The sequence below is a fragment of the Gossypium arboreum genome, chromosome 13, assembly GCF_025698485.1.
Source record: "Gossypium arboreum isolate Shixiya-1 chromosome 13, ASM2569848v2, whole genome shotgun sequence".
Classification (NCBI taxonomy): Eukaryota; Viridiplantae; Streptophyta; class Magnoliopsida; order Malvales; family Malvaceae; genus Gossypium; species Gossypium arboreum.
This window is the reverse complement of record NC_069082.1, coordinates 19,047,805-19,068,725: the sequence shown is the minus strand read 5'-3', so window position 1 is coordinate 19,068,725 and position 20,921 is coordinate 19,047,805. Positions and strand designations below refer to the sequence as shown.

At 37.9% G+C, this 20,921-nt stretch overlaps 1 non-coding gene across 1 annotated transcript; it reads right to left on the bottom strand.

The window, feature by feature from the left end:
* Positions 1-18,400: 18,400 nt before the first annotated feature.
* LOC128287540 (small nucleolar RNA R71) lies at positions 18,401-18,507 on the bottom strand. Its single transcript, XR_008278240.1, has one exon. It is a non-coding gene; the product is annotated as a small nucleolar RNA R71 (small nucleolar RNA).
* Between the last annotated feature and the right edge of the window lie 2,414 nt (positions 18,508-20,921).

The window sequence follows — 20,921 nt, the reverse complement described above, 5'->3', positions numbered from 1 at the left end:
TCGGATATAGTACGAGCACGAAGCCTACGGACATTTATCAGTGATAATATTCTCGCATAAAGCCTGCGGGGTTTTAACCCAGATATAGTACTGACACAAATGCCCTTTGGGACTTATCACATTTATACACTTTCACATCTATCACGTTGGCCACTCGGCCCTATCACATATATACACTTTCACATTCATCACATTGGCCATTCGGCCTTATCACATATATACACTTTCACATTCATCACATCGGCCATTAGGCCTTATCACATATATATACGTTCGCATTCATCACATTGGCCATTCGGCCTTATCACATATATACACTTTCACATTCATCACATCGGCCATTAGGCCTTATCACATATATACACTTTCACATTCATCACATTGGCCATTCGGCCTTATCACATATACTATCATGTACAGACTTGGTCTTGGCCGAATCTACATCCATCACTTTCCAATGAATAATTCAATTTCACGCCATACTATCATTTCATATTCGAATACTCATAAACTTACAATTTCACAAACTTTAATATCAAAGATCCATCTAACACTCATATATCATTTTACAATATCACGATTTAGAATTCAAGTATGGGTTTAATCAATAGCTTATGAGCAACTAAAACAAGTTTTATCCATGCTTACAACAAAATCACATATTCACTACGAGCTGCTTTCCTGAGCAATGGTCACTAAATTATTTATAACCGGAGCTACAAGACTCCAAATCACTTGCCGTTAATTTTCCCTGAATATAGACTCGTATATCTTCCATCCATAAATTTTTCAGAATTTTAGGTTTGGCCAATCAATACCAGATTTTTCTTAAAGTTTCCCCTGTTTCACTGTTTGACTAATCTGACCAGTCTTCACTACGAATCAAAATTCTCATTGTACAGAATTCAAAGTATGTTCTATTTGATTTCATTTGAAACTAGACTCATTAAGGAGTCTAAGCATATAAATTTTATCTTGTAACCATTTTTGTACAAATTATAGTGATTTTCTTAAAACTGAACAGGGGATTTAGGAGTCATTCTGACACCGTCTCACACAACTTTAAATATCTCTTTATAGGAAATTTCTTTGCTTACACGGTCTCTTTTATAAGAAACTAGACTAATTAAGCTTTGATTGCATATTTTATTCAGCCTATAATTCCACGCCAAACATTTATAGTGATTTTCTAAAATCACGTTACTGCTGCTGTCTTGAGCAAATTATTACAATTTGCTCTTAAATTTCCAAGTCCAAACACTTAGGAACTTACCATTTGAGTTTAAGACATATCATGGCCACATCATATCTTATTAAATCAACTCATTATATCATATTATAGTTGAATTTACTCAACATTTAATCACTTAAAACTTACCTCGGAAGTTGCCGAACGATTCTGACGGCTCTTGATCACTTTTTCCTTTCCTTATCCAACTTTGATCCTCTAGGCTCTTGAGCTAAATCAAACAAATTTACTTCTCAATCAAACACATACATACGGCAACCATATACATTTCAAAACCAATTCATTCAGATCATTTGTCCATATATTAGCTTTTAGCATATTTGGTCATTAGAGCGACCTATTTAACTTTCAAGCATTCATTTCTAATTTTAATTAAACAATGCCGAATGCCATTAGCTACTAATGCCACACACACACATGTGCATAAAATTCATCCATACATAACCTCTAGCTCATTCGGTCATTCATCTCTCAAACCTATCAAAGTTTCATGTCAAACTTCCCCGGCGAATACACATATAAGCACATAATGCACATTTAGCATTTTTTATTTACTTCATGATACATTCGCCTTGGCAAAATTTCATTAGAAATCCCTATTAGCCACTTCATCAATCAATTATATCATCTACTTAATATTTCATAACTTATCATGCTAGCTGAATATTATTTATTCAAGTTCATCATCTTCATATTCGGCATTAGCATCAAATATAATAGCCCATTTCTTCCCACTTTGAATCTATGCATCCATTTAATCATAGTTTGTTCAAGCACTCATACAACAAGATTCATCCAATTTAACAAGAAACAAAAACTTTATTCCTCCATAGCTACAATGGCCGAAAGATCTAGACATCTCAATACCGAAATTTCTAACATGGGTTGCCTAAAGAATTTGGTAGGGAGTTCAAATTTATCTAACATTTCAAGTAACTTAACACATCCATATAGCTAACATGCTAGTAGTATCAAGGCATCAACTAAAATTTTGAAGCCTCTTAGCCGAATCCTAACTCTCCAACAACTCCAATTTCATCCATGAGATAAATAGAAGTAGGCTAACCCTCCAAAGGATGTGTAAACCTCCCAAAAGCAGCATTGAACATACCTTAATCTCAAGAACCACCTTGGCCGAACTTCCCCTCTTCTTCTTCCTTCAATTCACGGCAATGGAGGAGCAACCTAGCTCATTTTTTTGTTTCTCCCCTACTAACCACTATTATTTTATTACCCATGTTCTTTATTTTATTAATTCTAACATAAAACACTAACATAAAATGTTTATAATACATTTTAACCCATAGCATGGCCGGCCACTAGTCCATCTTTTGGGTATTTTGACATGCAAGGACAACATTTTCCAAGATGCATCAATAGGCCACTTTAACATTTGCCTAGCACATTTCTAATTTTTCTCACACAAATCCTATTTAGCAAAATTCACTTACAATTAACAAAATTCAAACATGAAATTTTCACACATGCCTATATACATATAATAAGCATCAAATATAATGGTTAATTATTTTTTTATGACTCGGTTTTGTGGTCCCGAAACCACTTTCCGACTAGGGTCACTTTAGGGGTGTCACACCATGAGAAAGGAAAGAACCACTTCAGAAAGATAAGAGTGAATTGATTCTATCGTGTCAATTGTAAGTCTCAAGTTGTGTTGGATGATTGGATGAATGCCCTATTTATTGTTGAACCCATGCCAAAAATAGCAGATGCATCTCCCCTAATCTCCCATGATCATGCCGTCCCTTGGTTGGTAGAAGACTAAGTCTTCCTTTGTAACACCCCGAACCGAGACCGTCGCCGGAGTCGAACACGAGGTGTTAACAGACTTCAAACCACTTATTGAAAAGTTCCAGACAAGCTGCCAATCTGTGTACTAGTCGCTTCAAAAATCATAACTTGAGTTTTAGAACTCGAAAATCAGTTTCGTAATTGTTTTCTGAAACTAGACTCATATTTCCGTCTACATATTTTTTCGAGAATTTTTGGTCAAGCCAATTAGTACAGTTTATTAGTTAAAGTCTCCCATATTACAGGGGCCGACTACACTGACCTTCATGCGTTACAACTCAAATAACTCCCTGTGCAGGGCTTCAATACTGGTGCCGTTTGTTTCTATGGAAAGTAGACTCAAAGAGGAATTTATACATATATGGTATGACTCCTAATTATTTCTGGTTAATTTATAATGAATTTTCAAAGTCGGAACAGGGAATCCAGAAACCGTTCTGGCCCCGTTTCACTAAAACCCAAATATCTCTTAACATACAACTCATATAACCGTTTCGTTTCCTCCATATGAAAATAGATTCATCAAGGTTCATTTACATAATTTATTCACTATTTAATTCTATTCCTACTATTTTTAGTGATTTTTCACATCCACGTCACTGTTGCTGCCTGCATCATTTTCTAGGATAGACTTTCTCTAACACATAGTTTCTATGATTCAACCACCCTTTTTCATATATGGTCCAAAATATAAGCATGATGACCCATTCTAATGGCTGGTCATTGCCAAACACTTCCATGCCTCTTAATGAGCATATACATACCAAATGATTATAACATTGTGCTCAAAACATTTATAAGCCATTTTCGCATGGCTATTCAAAATTTTACATACCAAGTTCAAACAAAACATAATAGCCTATACATGCGAAATGTTTTCTTAAACCATCTAAGAAGAAGATACCAAAAAGTCGCTAGACGGTGTGATGACTTCGATGACAGTCCGAAACGCAAAATGGATCAAGAACCTAAATAAACAACAAATAAGCACACCAAATGAGTACATAACTCAAGAAGTCGTAAGCACTACTCTACCATCCAACAATAACAATCATAAGTGAATAAACAAATAATACAAATCGATGTTTCCAACCATAACAACCTATACTACAATTTCTTAAATTTTTGGTTCGATCTCATGCCAAGACCTTCAACCGAATCAAACGCCAAGTCAGCCCAATCGATTTGGATCCGTTTCCTCAAGTTGGAACAACAATGTACTAGATAATTTTATGCATACACCGTACCCCCAATTTCGATATTTAGTTAGTAGCTCAATCACTTACCTCGTTCATGCACAAGTTATTTCCACAACCGAATGTGGCACACATAGTGCTTATTATGTTCGCACGCATAGTGCCATAGCGAATCGCACACATAGTGCCATAGTAAATCGCACACATAGTGCCATAGTAAATCGCACACATAGTGCCATAGTAAATCGCACACATAGTGCCATATATTTCCAAGACGCACACTTAGTGCCAATCTCGTCACCATACACACGTATTGCCCACACACTTAGTGCCGAAAGCAAACTTTCTACACATTTCACTATTTCTTTTACATTCAACAATTGTCATCACTCCATACACATACAATATCATTTATACATATATAGCATTCCATTAAACACAATTGCATAGATTTTCCAATCATTCAAGCAATATCAAACATATATGCTTAACGACTTACCTCGGATGTTGTCGCATCGTCTTCAACGGCTATTCAATTACTTTTCTTTCCCTTGTCCAACTTCGATCCTTTGAGCTCTTAAGCTACATCAAACAAATTTACTTCCCATCAATCACACACATACATAAAATTTATTCATACATGACCCATAGTTCATTTGGTCATTCATCTCTCAAACCTATCGAAGCTTCCTATCATACTTCCTTGGCGAATACACATATAAGCACACTTAGCATTTGATACATTCGCCTTAGCATAATTTCATTTAAAAGTCCCTATTAGCCACTTCCCCATCAATTATATCATCTACTTAATATTTCGTACCTATCATGCTAGCCTAATATTACTTATTCAAGTTCAACATCCTCCTATATCGACACTAGCATCAAAGATGATATCTAATTCTTCTCTTTTCCTTTTCATCAAACAACCTATATGAACATTTAACCAATCCAAACTTCACCCATTCACACTTATTCATTTAACATAAAGGAAATAAATCACCCGCTTCACTATCAACTATGGCGAATGCACCAAGCATTACCTAACTAAGATTTCACAAATTTTAACCTTATATCGCCTCTACTTATTCAATACAACATGAAACAACCTCTTCTCCTAACCTCTTGATACACGGCTTGATGTTCCAACCACCATGAAAGTTTGATTTTCATGACATTGCCGAAATGCACTTTGACAATTAGCTCACAATGCAAAGAAGTTAAAGCCAACATCTCAAGACTTACCTCCAACTAGAAGAAGGGTTGCGAATTTGCTTAATGAAGAGCTCTCTAATTCCTTCCTTTGGTTTTCGGCTTTGGCAAGATGGAGAAGAAGATGAACACTCCTCTTCTAATTTCTCTTGTATTACTATTATTTTTTTTTTGTTTTCTTTGCTCATTCACGGCAAAATGGAGAAGTGGTAGGTAAGTCTTCCTTCACCTTTGTTTTCTTTACTTTATGTAACTAATATTATTTTATCTAAATTAATGCCACTTCTTAATTTAATATCTATTAAACATATATATTTGCCCATCCACATCCATCTTGGCGGCCACTAGAGAATAAATTGGGTAATTTGACATGCAAGGACAACATTTTCTAGCATGCATCAATAGGCCACTTCAACATTTGCCTATCACATTTCTATGTTTTCTCACACAAGTCCTAATTGATAAAATTCACTTACAATTAACAAAATCCAAACATGAAATTTTCACACATGCATATATGCATATAATGAGCATCAATTATGATGGTTAATTATTATTACGACTTCGGTTTAGTGGTCCCGAAACCACTTTCCGACTAGGGTCAATTTAGGGATGTCACAACTCTCCCCACTTAAGAAATTTTCGTCCCCAAAAATCTTACCGTAAATAGGCTCGGTATCGCTCTTTCATAGAGTCTTCAAGTTCCTGGTGGCTTCTTCCATTCCGTGTTTATGCCACAACACCTTCACTAACGGGATTTTCCTATTGCGCAATTCTTTTACTTCACGCTTCATAATGCAAACCGGTTCCTCTTCATAGCTCAAATTAGGTGAATCTCAATCTCGGATGGAGCAATTACGTGCGATGGATCGACCTATATCGTCGAAGCATCGAGACATGAAAACGTTGTGAATCTTTTCGAGCTCGGGGCAAAATTAATCGATATGCAATCGGCCCAACTCGTTCGGACACTTCATATGTCCCGATGAACCTCGGACTCAATTTGCCCTTACGACCAAATCTAAGCACCTTCTTCCAAGGTGAAACTTTGAGAAAGACCTTGTCTTCAACTTGATATTCAATATCTTTTCTTTTCAAATCCGATACGACTTTTGGCGATCCGGCGACTTTCAAACTTTCACGAATCACTCGAACTTTTGCTCGGTATCCTTAACCAAATCAACCTCAAGAATTTACCTTCACTAAGTTCACCAGAATAATGGGGTACGGCATTTACGACCGTATAAAGCCTCGTAAGGCGCCATCTTAATACTTGATTGAAAGCTATTGTTGTAAGCGAATTCAATCAAAGGCAAATATCTTTCCCATGAACCACTAAACTCAAGGATGCAACATCTCAACATATCCTCCAGGATTTGAATTATCCGTTCGGATTGACCATCGGTTTGGGGATGAAAAGCGTGCTAAAATGCGACTTGGTACCCAAAGCCTCTTGCAACTTCTTCCAAAATCGCGAGGTAAATCTCGGATCTCTATCTGACACGATGGAAATAGGCACCCCGTGTAGTCTCACAATCTGAGAAACGTACAATTCGGCTAGTTTGTCCATTGAAAAATCCGTACGTACGGGGACAAAGTGAGCCGACTTAGTCAATCTATCTACAACGACCCAAATCGCATCCTTCTTACTTGCTGACAATGGCAGTCCGGATACAAAGTCCATTGTGACTCGATCCCATTTCCACTCGGGTATCGTGATCGGCTGAAGTAATCCCGATGGCACTTGATGTTCCGCTTTCACTTGTTGACATATTAAACATTTCGAAACAAAATCAGAGATGTCTCGTTTCATACCATGCCACCAAAACCGACGTTTCAAATCGTTGTACATCTTCGTACTCCCCGGGTGGATTGTCATTCGGCTACAATGGGCTTCATTTAGAATTATCGAAATAAGTTCCGAATTCTTTGGAACACACAGACGACTTCAGAACCTCAAACAATCGTCATCATCAATTTGAAACTCGATTCCTTGTTCGAACACACTCACCCGCTTTGCAAGCAACTCCTCATCAACTTTCGAGCTTCCCGAATTTGATGAGCCAACAATGGTTTGGCCTTTAATTCAGCTACTAACACATTGTCGGGTAGGATTGACAAGTGTACATTCATCGTCAGAAAGCAAACAGTGATTTCCGGCTTAAGGCATCCGCAACCACATTAGCCTTTCCCTGGTGATAATCAATGACGAGCTCATAATCTTTTAACAACTCGAGCCATCGTCTTTGTCGCAGATTTAAGTCTCTTTGAGTCATCAAATATTTGAGACTTTTGTGATCCGAATACACATGGCACTTCTCACCAAATAAGTAATGTCGCCATATCTTTAAGGCGAATACGATGGCGACCAATTCGAGATCATGGGTTGGATAATTTTTCTCATGTGGCTTTAATTGTCTCGACGCATAGGCCACAACTCGACCTTCTTGCATCAATACGCAACCTAACCCAAGTAGGGAGGCATCACTATAGATGACAAACTCTTTGCCGATTCGGCTGTACTAGAACCGGAGCTTTCATCAAATGAGTTTTCAATTGGTCGAAACTTTTCGACACTTTTCCGTCCATTCAAATTTGACATCTTTCAAGAAGCGGTTTTGTCATGGGTGTGGCTATCATCGAGAATCCTTTACAAACCGTCGGTAGTAACCGTAAGCAAGTCCCAAAAAGCTCCTAACTTCGTAACATTCCTTGGAGGTTTCCAATCGACTATGGTCAAATTTTGTTCGGTCGACTCGAATACCCGATGCAGATATCACATGACCCAAGAAGCTAACCTCCTCAACCGTAACTCACACTTGTGAACTTAGCATATAACCGCTTATCCGTAAAATTCGCAACACTATCCTCAGGTGTTCAGCGTGTTCGGTCTCATTTTGCGAATAGACTAAAATGTCATCAATGAAGACAACTACGAACCGATCCAGATATGGTCTGAAAATCTAATTCATCAAATCCATAAATACCGCAGGGGCATTAGTAAGCCCAAATGGCATCACTAGGAACTCGTAGTGACCATATCTCGTTCTGAAGGCAGTCTTGGGTACGTCCGAATCTCGAATTCAAGAATCGATAATAGCCCGATCTCGGATCTATTTTCAAAACACCGAGGTTCTTCGCTTGATCGAACAAATCATCGATACGCTGTAACGGGATATTTGTTCTTTATCGTCGCTTTATTAAGTTGACGATAGTCGATGCACGGCCTCATGGTTCCATCCTTCTTTTTCACAAACAACACTGGCGCACCCCAAGGAGAAAAACTCGGGCGAGCAAAACCTCTATCCACCAATTCTTGCAACTGAGCTTTCAACTCCTTTAATTCCGTTGGTGCCATACGATACGGAGCTATCGAAATTGGAGTGGTACCAGGTACCAATTCGATGCCAAACTCTATTTCCCGAACAGGTGGCAAACCCGGCAATTCTTCAGGGAAAACATCCGGGTATTCACAAACCACTGGCGCAGATTCGGGTTTCTTTTCCGACTCCTTGTCATCGAGCACATACGCAAGGTACGCCGCACCCTTTTCTTACATATTTCGGGCCAACATTACGATATTACGGTGGCAACCCTTTAAGTCCGTAGACTCAACCCGAATTATCTCGTTATTCGCGCACCTCGGATCGATAGTCTTGCCTTTGCAATTTACAACCGCATCGTGCATGGTCAACCAATCCAACCCAAGAATAACGTCGAATTCGTGAACGGCAAAAGCATCAAGTCCGCCGGAAAACAAGAACCTCGAAACACTAGGGGACTTTTCTTACACACTTTGTTGACAAGCACGTAATGACCCAAGGGTTTGACACCGAATTACAAACTCAAGAGACTCAATAGGCAAAGTCTTCTTGGATGCTAAGGTTTCGCATATATAAGAATGAGTAGAACCGGGGTCAATCAAAGCAATCACATTAGTATCGAAAAGAGTGAAAGTACCGGTGATAACGTCAGGAGGATGCCTCCTCTCGTCGCGGATGGCATATGCTCTAGCAGAGCGCTGGTCTCAGATCGAACACCGTATTAGTAGCCCCTCTCGACTACCACCCCTACCTCCTGAAATTCTTGGTGGTCTACCTCTAGTTGTCATTCCACTAGGTCTCGTGACCTTGCATCCTATTCTTCTCATCAAGCTCTGTGCAATCTCTAATGAGGTGGTCCTTCAACCGCATCCGTAATAAGCCTTATTGGTAGACTTACCCCAACATTCACCTATGTGTCTTCTCCCACATTGGGGGCATTCAGGTTTCTCTTGACGGTTATTGCCCACACTAGCTACCGAAGTAGCTCGGGAGTCCGTCAATGGTCGTGGTCTAATGGAAATCCCCGCAGTCGTCCTCGATCTATTGGTGTCCTCCCTGAACTTCTTTACAGCCGAGAATGGAGCTTTACCCGTCAATCTTTTGCGATAGTCTCTAGCTTCAAATTCAGCCTTCTTCTTCTCCTTTCCAAGTTCCTCCGCCTTGCAGGCTCGTTCAACTAGTGTTACGAATTCTTTTATCTCCAAAATACCCACTAGTAGTCTTAGATCTTCATTCAATCCTTCTTCAAACCTCTTGCACATAGCAACCTCATCAGCCACACACTCCGGGCATACCGATCGAGTCTTACGAACTCATGTTCAGATTCAGATCTTCGTCATGCGGCCTTGCTTGAGTTCCGTGAATTCCTTACGCTTTTGATCGATGAACTGTTGACTAATATATTTCTTTGAAACTCCGCTTGAAAGAAATCTCAAGTAACTCGTTCGTTTGGAACTATGGAAATCAAGGTCCTCCACCAATAGTAGGTGAGTCCCGCAACAAGGATATAGCACACTTTAGACATTCATCGGTGTGCATGATAGTTCATCAAACACCGAATGGTGTTGTCAAGCGAAACTCGGCCCTTTCGGCATCATCGATAATTACGCCCTGAACTCTTCAGCCCCGCTTCCTAATCAAATCTACGGTGGCTTACTCACCTCACGAGGTCGATGAATCGATGGCATTACGTGCTCTTGGGGTGGATTATTCAAATTCGGAATTGTTGGACAGCCGGATTGGATCGGGCATATTATGCGACCCACTCATTCATCATGGTAAAGAAGGCTTGTTTAGCCCCTCACCTTGATTATTCGCAGATGACCGAGGTTCAACAGCGGCGTCCCTTGTGCAGGAGTAGCCGCTACACTTTCAACGTCATCCGCCAAGGTTCTCTATACATCGGGATCCATTTACTAATCAAAACAACAAAAAAAACATTTTAACCGTCAGAAGTCATCACACATTTAAACATTAACATTAAGGCATGTATAGCTAGACTCATACGTGCCATGGTAGTCCTAGAACCGACTAAACCATAGCTCTGATACTAATAAAATTGTAACACCCGAACCGAGACCGTCACGAGTCGAACACGAGGTGTTAATGACTTCAAACCACTTATTGAAAAGTTCCAGACAAGCTGCCAATCTGTGTACTAGTCGCTTCAAAAATCATAACTTGAGTTTTAGAACTCAAAAATCAGTTTCGTAATTTTTTTCTGAAACTAGACTCATATTTCCGTCTACAGGTTTTTTTCTAGAATTTTTGGTCAAGCCAATTAGTACAGTTTATTAGTTAAAGTCTCCCATATTACAGGGGCCGACTACACTGACCTTCATGCGTTACAACTCAAATAACTCCCTGTGCAAGGATTCAATACTGGTGCTGTTTGTTTCTATGGAAACTAGACTCAAAGAGGAATTTATACATATATGGTATGACTCCTAATTATTTCTGGTTAATTTATAATGAATTTTCAAAGTCGGAACAGGGAATCCAGAAACTGTTCTGGCCCCGTTTCACTAAAACCCAAATATCTCTTAACATACAACTCATATAACCGTTTCGTTTCCTCCATATGAAAATAGATTCATCAAGGTTCATTTACATAATTTATTCACTATTTAATTCTATTCCTACTATTTTTAGTGATTTTTCACATCCACGTCACTGTTGCTGCCTGCATCATTTTCTAGGATAGACTTTCTCTAACACATAGTTTCTATGATTCAACCACCCCTTTTTCATATATGGTCCAAAATATAAGCATGATGACCCATTCTAATGGCTGGTCATTGCCAAACACTTCCATGCCTCTTAATGAGCATATACATACCAAATGATTATAACATTGTGCTCAAAACATTTATAAGCCATTTTCGCATGGCTATTCAAAATTTTACATACCAAGTTCAAACAAAACATAATAGCCTATACATGCCGAAATGTTTTCTTAAACCATCTAAGAAGAAGATACCAAAAAGTCGCTAGACGGTGTGATGACTTCGATGACAGTCCGAGCACGCAAAATGGATCAAGAACCTAAATAAACAACAAATAAGCACACCAAATGAGTACATAACTCAAGAAGTCGTAAGCACTACTCTACCATCCAACAATAACAATCATAAGTGAATAAACAAATAATACAAATCGATGTTTCCAACCATAACAACCTATACTACAATTTCTTAAATTTTGGTTCGATCTCATGCCAAGACCTTCAACCGAATCAAACGCCAAGTCAGCCCAATCGATTTGGATCCGTTTCCTCAAGTTGGAACAACAATGTACTAGATAATTTTATGCATACACCGTGCAGGTCCCAATTTCGATATTTAGTTAGTAGCTCAATCACTTACCTCGTTCATGCACAAGTTATTTCCACAACCGAATGTGGCACACATAGTGCTTATTATGTTCGCACACATAGTGCCATAGCGAATCGCACACATAGTGCCATAGTAAATCGCACACATAGTGCCATAGTAAATCGCACACATAGTGCCATATATTTCCAGCACGCACACTTAGTGCCAATCTCGTCACCATACACACGTATTGCCCACACACTTAGTGCCGAAAGCAAACTTTCTACACATTTCACTATTTCTTTTACATTCAACAATTGTCATCACTCCATACACATACAATATCATTTATACATATATAGCATTCCATTAAACACAATTGCATAGATTTTCCAATCATTCAAGCAATATCAAACATATATGCTTAACGACTTACCTCGGATGTTGTCGCATCGCCTTCAACGGCTATTCAATTACTTTTTCTTTCCCTTGTCCAACTTCGATCCTTTGAGCTCTTAAGCTACATCAAACAAATTTACTTCCCATCAATCACACACATACATAAAATTTATTCATACATGACCCATAGTTCATTTGGTCATTCATCTCTCAAACCTATAGAAGCTTCCTATCATACTTCCTTGGCGAATACACATATAAGCACACTTAGCATTTGATACATTCGCCTTAGCATAATTTCATTTAAAAGTCCCTATTAGCCACTTCCCCATCAATTATCTCATCTACTTAATATTTCGTACCTATCATGCTAGCCGAATATTACTTATTCAAGTTCAACATCCTCCTATATGACACTAGCATCAAAGATGATATCTAATTCTTCTCTTTTCCCTTTTCATCAAACAACCTATATGAACATTTAACCAATCCAAACTTCACCCATTCACACTTATTCATTTAACATAAAGGAAATAAATCACCCGCTTCACTATCAACTATGGCCGAATGCACCAAGCATTACCTAACTAAGATTTCACAAATTTTTAACCTTATATCGCCCTCTACTTATTCAATACAACATGAAACAACCTCTTCTCCTAACCTCTTGATACACGGCTTGATGTTCCAACCACCATGAAAGTTTGATTTTTCATGACATTGCCGAAATGCACTTTGACAATTAGCTCACAATGCAAAGAAGTTAAAGCCAACATCTCAAGACTTACCTCCAACTAGAAGAAGGGTTGCCGAATTTGCTTAATGAAGAGCTCTCTAATTCCTTCCTTTGGTTTTCGGCTTTGGCAAGATGGAGAAGAAGATGAACACTCCTCTTCTAATTTCTCTTGTATTACTATTATTTTTTTTTTTTTGTTTTCTTTGCTCATTCACGGCGAAATGGAAAAGCTGGTAGGTAAGTCTTCCTTCACCTTTGTTTTCTTTACTTTATGTAACTAATATTATTTTATCTAAATTAATGCCACTTCTTAATTTAATATCTATTAAACATATATATTTGCCCATCCACATCCATCTTGGCCGGCCACTAGAGAATAAATTGGGTAATTTGACATGCAAGGACAACATTTTCTAGCATGCATCAATAGGCCACTTCAACATTTGCCTATCACATTTCTAAGTTTTCTCACACAAGTCCTAATTGATAAAATTCACTTACAATTAACAAAATCCAAACATGAAATTTTCACACATGCATATATGCATATAATGAGCATCAATTATGATGGTTAATTATTATTACGACTCGGTTTAGTGGTCCCGAAACCACTTTCAGACTAGGGTCAATTTAGGGATGTCACATCCTTACTAAATTTAGCAAGGAAGGTTGCTTGAATCCCTCTCCTAGTGGTTTTCGTCCCTTGTGTTAAGGAAGAATGAGTCTTCTTTGCTATTTTTAGTAAAGAAGTTACCTTTTTCTCTCCATGCAGGGTCGGCCACATGTGGTCCAAGTGTGGTTGTTTTTTTACTACTATTTTTAGCAGTGGATGGATGGTTGAAGGTTTGTTTTAAGAAAGGTGTTGTGGTAATTATTTTTTGTTCAATTTTGGGTCATATCTGCTATATTTAGGAGTCTGAAAGGTTCGTTTAAGGACTGCTAATTTTAGCAGTGGATAACTGCCTACTTGTTTTCTTGGTAAAATGGGTTGGTAAGCGTAACACCCCTAACCCGTATCCGTGGTCGGATTTCAGAACATTTTACAAATAGTTTATGTAAATTACTTTTCATTAATTGAGATCATTCAAAATGTCCCTTAATTGGACCCTCGAGGTCCAATACGAGCATTAGAATCGAATCGGGACTTAATCGGGAACTCTAAAAATTTTTCGTGACATTTCAAAAATTTTCCAAGTTACAGGGCTCACACCCCCGTGTGGTCCAAGGGACACGCCTGTGTGACCCTGGGACACGCCCGTGTTACAGGCTGTGTTCGACCCCGTGTAACTCTCTGACTTGTACACACGGCCATGCCACACGCCCGTGTGGTAGGCCGTGTGGTTAATTAATTCACTTCAAAATTAGGTGTAGATTTTACACGACCAAGACGCATGCCTGTGTTCTAGGCTGTGTGGCATGCACGGCTGAGACACATGCCCATGTCTCTGCTCGTGTGCTCAATTATGAGCATTCTGTTTCTCAAAATTTAGGTGCAGGGGTCACACCACCTAACTACATGCCCATGTACACGGCCGTGTGTCATACATAATGTGTCTACCTGTGTAGACAAAATAAAGCCATTTCTAGCTTCATTTTTCTCCCAAAATCATACTCATGACCTGTACTTGAAACACACATCCAATACCAACCATTTTAAGCATTCAAATTAAACAAATTCTATATTCAACATGGCATACCATTACATGCATACTTGTTCATAATGTTGTCTTAGTTTAGTCTATATGTTAGATATAGTAGATCAACTAATTAACACATATGTAGCTACCATACTATGACAATACAAATATATCAAAACAAACCATTACAAGCCATTTCAATGGCTAGATTACAAGCATCATTTACATTTACATGCCAATATGGTCAATATAACCTATACATGCCATTACGACCATAATTGATTTACCATACTGTATCGATATAGGCCGATAGGTAGTGTGAGTGATCTCCACCAACCTTCCAATCCGGCGAACTTTCGATTTACTATAAAACAAGGAAATAAAACTAAGTAAGCATAAAATGCTTAGTAAGTTCGTATAACATGGTACTTAACTTACCATTCATTCTATTTTGAGGTAACTATGTAAGGCATTCTCAATCAATTTGGCCTCAAGCTTTACACACATCCTCATTGCCCTTGTTAGTCATATATTCCATAATAACATCAAAACATATATGGGGTCAACAACAATCAAGTTTCCAAGCACATATGCTTCCCACAACATGTATTCATTCAACATGCATAATTCATCTCATTATTACAAGTATAATTTCATACTAGTTCATTTCGAGTTCAGATCGTCTCATATCAAAATTTTACTCATATTACTCAGAATATAAAGGTCACGATTAGTACACTCAAGGTGTATAAGTCTAAAATCAGGAATGAACATATATTCATCAACTAAATTCCATGTACAATTATCATCATCTCATGTTTTCATATATAATTTGTCATGTATTATCATTTTCTTGTATTTCAGATGGATACATGTAATAACTCATTTCTTATTCATATATTCTCATGTCAAGATTTTTACCCGTTGAATTTGTCTGAAATATCGATAGTTACACATATAATACACTCGAGGTGTACAAATCAGGATCCGTCAATTCATATCCAATGGTACCCATAAGGTACTATTTCAGAGAGTACACTCTTGAGCCACTCATGTATACAACAAGATTACCAGTCTAGGTTAAATCCTTTTTATGACATAATCTCGAGAGGGCTTATATTAGGATTACCCGTCCAGGTTAAATCCTTTCTATCATGAGATCAATAGGATTATTCGTCCGAGCTAAATCCTGTCCGCAAAAAATGCAGGACCTCATTCATTTCGGGAAATCACATATCCATCGAATTTTCCATTTATTCAAACAGAATTTATCATTTTTCAAGCATTATCAAGCATGTGGTCAATCTCATATATTTATGCATTTATGCAATCTAAATTTTCACATTCAACTCAAGCATAAAATTAACATTTTTATCATTTATCATTTGTTGCGCATTATAATTGATCGGGAACTTTCACTTATAAGGCTTTAACGAGTATGTGATCATTTCACATATTTATAGCATTTATTGATAATTCGTAATTTATACATATTTTTATCCCATACTTAGCATATTTTTGGATGAATTATCATTAGATTTGTAGAATCCTATGCTCCTAATCCTTTAATTTCATGTTTTATACTTAGGTGAGCATAGGAGGGTAAAAAGAGCGAGAAACGGGCCAAAATGAAAAAAATGGGTCAACTTGAGAAATCAACACGGCCTGGACTTCCTCACACAGGTAGTTCACATGCCCGTGTCTATTTAACAGATTACAAGATGGCCTAAGCCACCTCACACGGACCTGTCACACGGGCTTGTCCCTGTCGAGCCCAAGTCTAGTACTATTCGGAAAAGGCCACTCTTGAGGGTTTTGAAGCATTCTAAAGCCTATATAAACACCACAGGAGTACCTAGAGAGGACACACAGAGTAGGAGGCGAGGAATTACTTGAAGAAAGCCGATTGATCCATCTTAAAAGCTGAATTCTCCTTTAAGAGTGAAGATCTCCCTTCACTTTCCTTCGGGATTTTTGGGTTTCTTTATGTTTTTTTATCATTAATCTTTTGAGATTTTTTCTTTTACACTTATGAACTAAATCCCCTAAATACCTAAGGGGAATGAAACCTAAGACGGATCTTGTTATTATTTTCTAAATTATATGATAAATATTTGATTTGATCTTAATTATGTGTTCTTAATTCTTGCTTTAATATTCTAGGATATTGATTCAAGTATTGATGTGTTTATTCAGATGAGCAAAAGTCCCTGTCTAAGAGTAGATCTAACATAATTAAGCAGAGTTAATTGCACCCCTGGACATAGGGCGACATAATTTTGCTGGATTAGGGTGAAACCTAATAAGGGAATCCATAAATCGAGTTAATGCAACACTAGGGGTTTTAATTAGAAAGAGATTTCAATTAATCAACCTGGGTTAGATGTTGCTAGTCTCGAGAGAGATAACAATATAAGTTAGGGATTTCTATGGATCAAGTCAAGTGAATAAATTGTTTGATTCAGAGTCAAATAACAAGTGAAGTCTAGGTGGATTTTCCCTTGGGTATTGTCTAAATCAATCAGTTTTTCCCAAAAGTTATTTCCCCAATTTTCTTCCTATGCATTCTTAGTTTAGTTAATTAATTTAGATAAAACAAATACCTTTATTTTTAGGCTAGATAATAAAAAGAAGGTTAATGCTAGTACTTTTAGATCCTGTGGGTTTGACATTCCAGTCTTGCTATAAACTATACTACTGTTCGATAGGTGCGCTTGCCTTTATCGTGATAACAGTTAGTTTTCAAGTTCGATTAATCATAAATTTAAAAACTTATCATGAGATATCCCATCAAGTTTTTGGCGCCATTTCCGGGGAACTAAAATAATAGGAATGCTTAATTTTTATTACTTTAGCCATTTATTTTATTGTAATTTAAATTTTATTTTAGTTTTGTTAATTTTACTAAATTTTCTTTTGTTCTGACAGGTTTTTATAGTTTATGACTAGAAGAAACCCGTTAGGACCATTGCTTTTTGACAGTAAGATTGAAAGCACAGCCCGTATAAACTGAAGAGAAATAAGGTGAAACCTAAGAAACATAGAGGAAAGACAAGAGGAAGATATCCATAATACAACCGAGGAGATGGCTGAAAATCAGAATAATCAGCTTCCTCCTATAGTTGCTGCAAATCCAATAAATCAGAATCCTGCTCCTCGTACTATGTATGATTATGCTAAACCTACTTTAACAGGAGCTGAATCGAGTATAGTTAGACCTACTACTGCTGCAAATAATTTTGAATTGAAACCTAACACAATTCAAATGATACAACAGTTTGTTCAGTTTGATGGTTTGTAGGATGAGGATCCAAATACTCTTTTGGTGAATTTTCTAGACTTTTACGACATATTTAAGATCAATGGCACTTCTGATGATGCCATTCGCCTTCGTTATTTCCCTTTTTATTGAGGAAAAAGGCTAAACAGTGGTTGAACTCGTTACCACGAGGGTCAATCACTACTTGGGAACAAATGACCGAAAAGTTTTTACTTAAATATTTTCCGCCAGCTAAAACGACTAAGTTGATGAATGATATCTCTTCTTTTGTGTAGATGGATATAGAAACACTGTATGATGCATGGGAGAGATACAAGGATCTATTGAGAAGGTGCCCTCACCATGGGTTACCTTTATGGTTGCAGGTTCAAACGTTTTACAACGGTGTGAACCCCTCAACAAGGAAACTTATTGATGCAGTCGCTGGTAGACTCTGAATAACAAAACACCTGAAGAGGCTTACGAATTTATTGAAGAGATGTCACTGAATAACTATCAGTGGCAAGTCATGAGAACAAAGCCGATAAAAGCAGCCGGTGTTTTCAACCTCGATGCGGTTACTATGCTATCTAACCAGGTAGAACTTTTAAATAAAAAGATTGACGGTTTATATAGTTCTACTCAGGTACATCCATTGATGAGGTACGATGCAAATGGATTAGAAGTATACACAGAATATCAATCTTTCAATCCTAGCACCGATGAGGAATAAGTTCAATATATGGGTAATAAAAATTCTAGACCTCAAAATAACCCATACAGTAACACTTATAATGCAGGTTGGAGAAACCATCCCAACTTCTCGTGGGGTGGCCAAGGAAATCAAAAGCCACAACATCCCCCAAGTTTTCAACAACCACCTTACTAGCAGAAAAAGAAGCCGAACCTTGAGAAGATGCTAATGAAATTTATCTCGGTGTCGGAAACTCATTTTCAGAATACTGAAACAACACTTAAGAATCAACAAGTGTCGATCCAAGGGCTCAAAACTCAGATAGGCCAACTCGCCAAACTGATTTCTGAACGACCACAAGGTAGCTTACCGAGTAATACTGAATCGAACCCAAGGGAACAACTCAATGCGATTACCGTTCGAGATAAGGAATGGTTAGTTGAACTTGAACCAGAATCGAGGCAAGGAATTGTGGTAAGTAAAGGTAAAGGTGAGGTGGACCACAATGAGCAAAAACAAGTAAGTAGAGAGTACAAACCTCATGTTCCATACCCTAATGCGACAAGAAAAGACCACACGGACGAGAAATTTGGTAAATTCCTTAAACTATTAAAGAAATTACATATTAACTTACCGTTTATTGAAGCTCTTTCGCAGATGCCGAACACAATTAAATTCTTAAAAGAGCTTTTAACAAACAAATAGAAGTTGGATGAGGTGTGGCATCTAGAGTTGAATGCAGTTTGCTAAGCTGTTATACAGAATAAGCTACCCAACAAGTTGAAAGATCCAGGGACTTTTACGATTCCTTGTTTAATTGGTAGTTTGAACGTGAATAATGCATTGGTTGATTTAGGGGCGTACATTAATGTTATGCCTTATAAAATGTTTAAACAGCTAGGTCTTGGGAAACCCAAACAAACTAGGATGAGCATTCAATTGGCTGATAAAACCATTAGATTTCCTAGGGGTATCATTGAAGATGTTCTTGTTAAAATTTGATAAATTTATATACCCAGTAGATTTTGTTGTTCTAGATATGGAAGGGGATAGTAACATACCTTTGATTTTAGGACAACCTTTTTAGCAACTGCTAGAACCATTATTGATGTTGGTATAGGTGAACTCACACTTCGTGTGGGTGATGATACAATCACTCTTCAAGCTCGTAATTTGAATAACACATCGAATATTGAGGGTGGTTGTATAAATCACGCTACTAATACTAATTATGTGGTGCAACCTTCTTTTCAGGAAACACGTTCGAAGAGCTTTCATGAGCCATGTTCAAGTCACAACAAAGGACCAATCTATGAAGAACGAAGACTTCAAGTCGATGAACTAGATGAATGGCGAACACCTGTTAAGGAGAAACCAAAAGCATACAAAAAATCAAAGCGACACCACAATGAACATAGGGATGAAACAAAGCAAATTAAAGTTGGGGACAAAGTATTGTTAGATGAAAATGGCCGCTGAATTTCTACTTTAGAGCACAATACGGACAGAGCAACTCCCTTCACGTTAATGAACATCTTCCCACATGGTACAGTCGAGGTAACACATACTGTATTCAGAACTTTTAAGGTAAATAATACTCGACTCAGACCATATTTTGATAAAATTGATAGCAAAGGTGATGAGTTTCAACTCCTTAATCCACCGTAATCATATGACATTGAGGTAAGTCGAGCTTAGACTATAAATAAGTTCTTCTCGGGAGGCAACCCAAGCACTAACAGTGTTGATTTCCTTATAATTATAGTTTTTAACATCTAAATCATTAACTGAGTCCTTGAACACAGATTTTTCGAATCTACACGGGCGTGCCTTAGGCCGTGCTCATACCATGGAAGGAGACACAGCTGTGTGAAAACATAGCAAAATTTTTCCCCAACACGGGATTCGACACATTACCACAGCCGTGCGACATGGCCGTGGGCAATTCTGCCAAATCAACACGGGCGTGTGACACGCCCGTGTCTATAAGCAGTGGTAGAAACTGAGAAATGAACACGGGCGTGCGACACGCCCGTGCCCACCAGCCGTGGTCGATACTGTTAAAACAACACGGGCATACGCATATATAC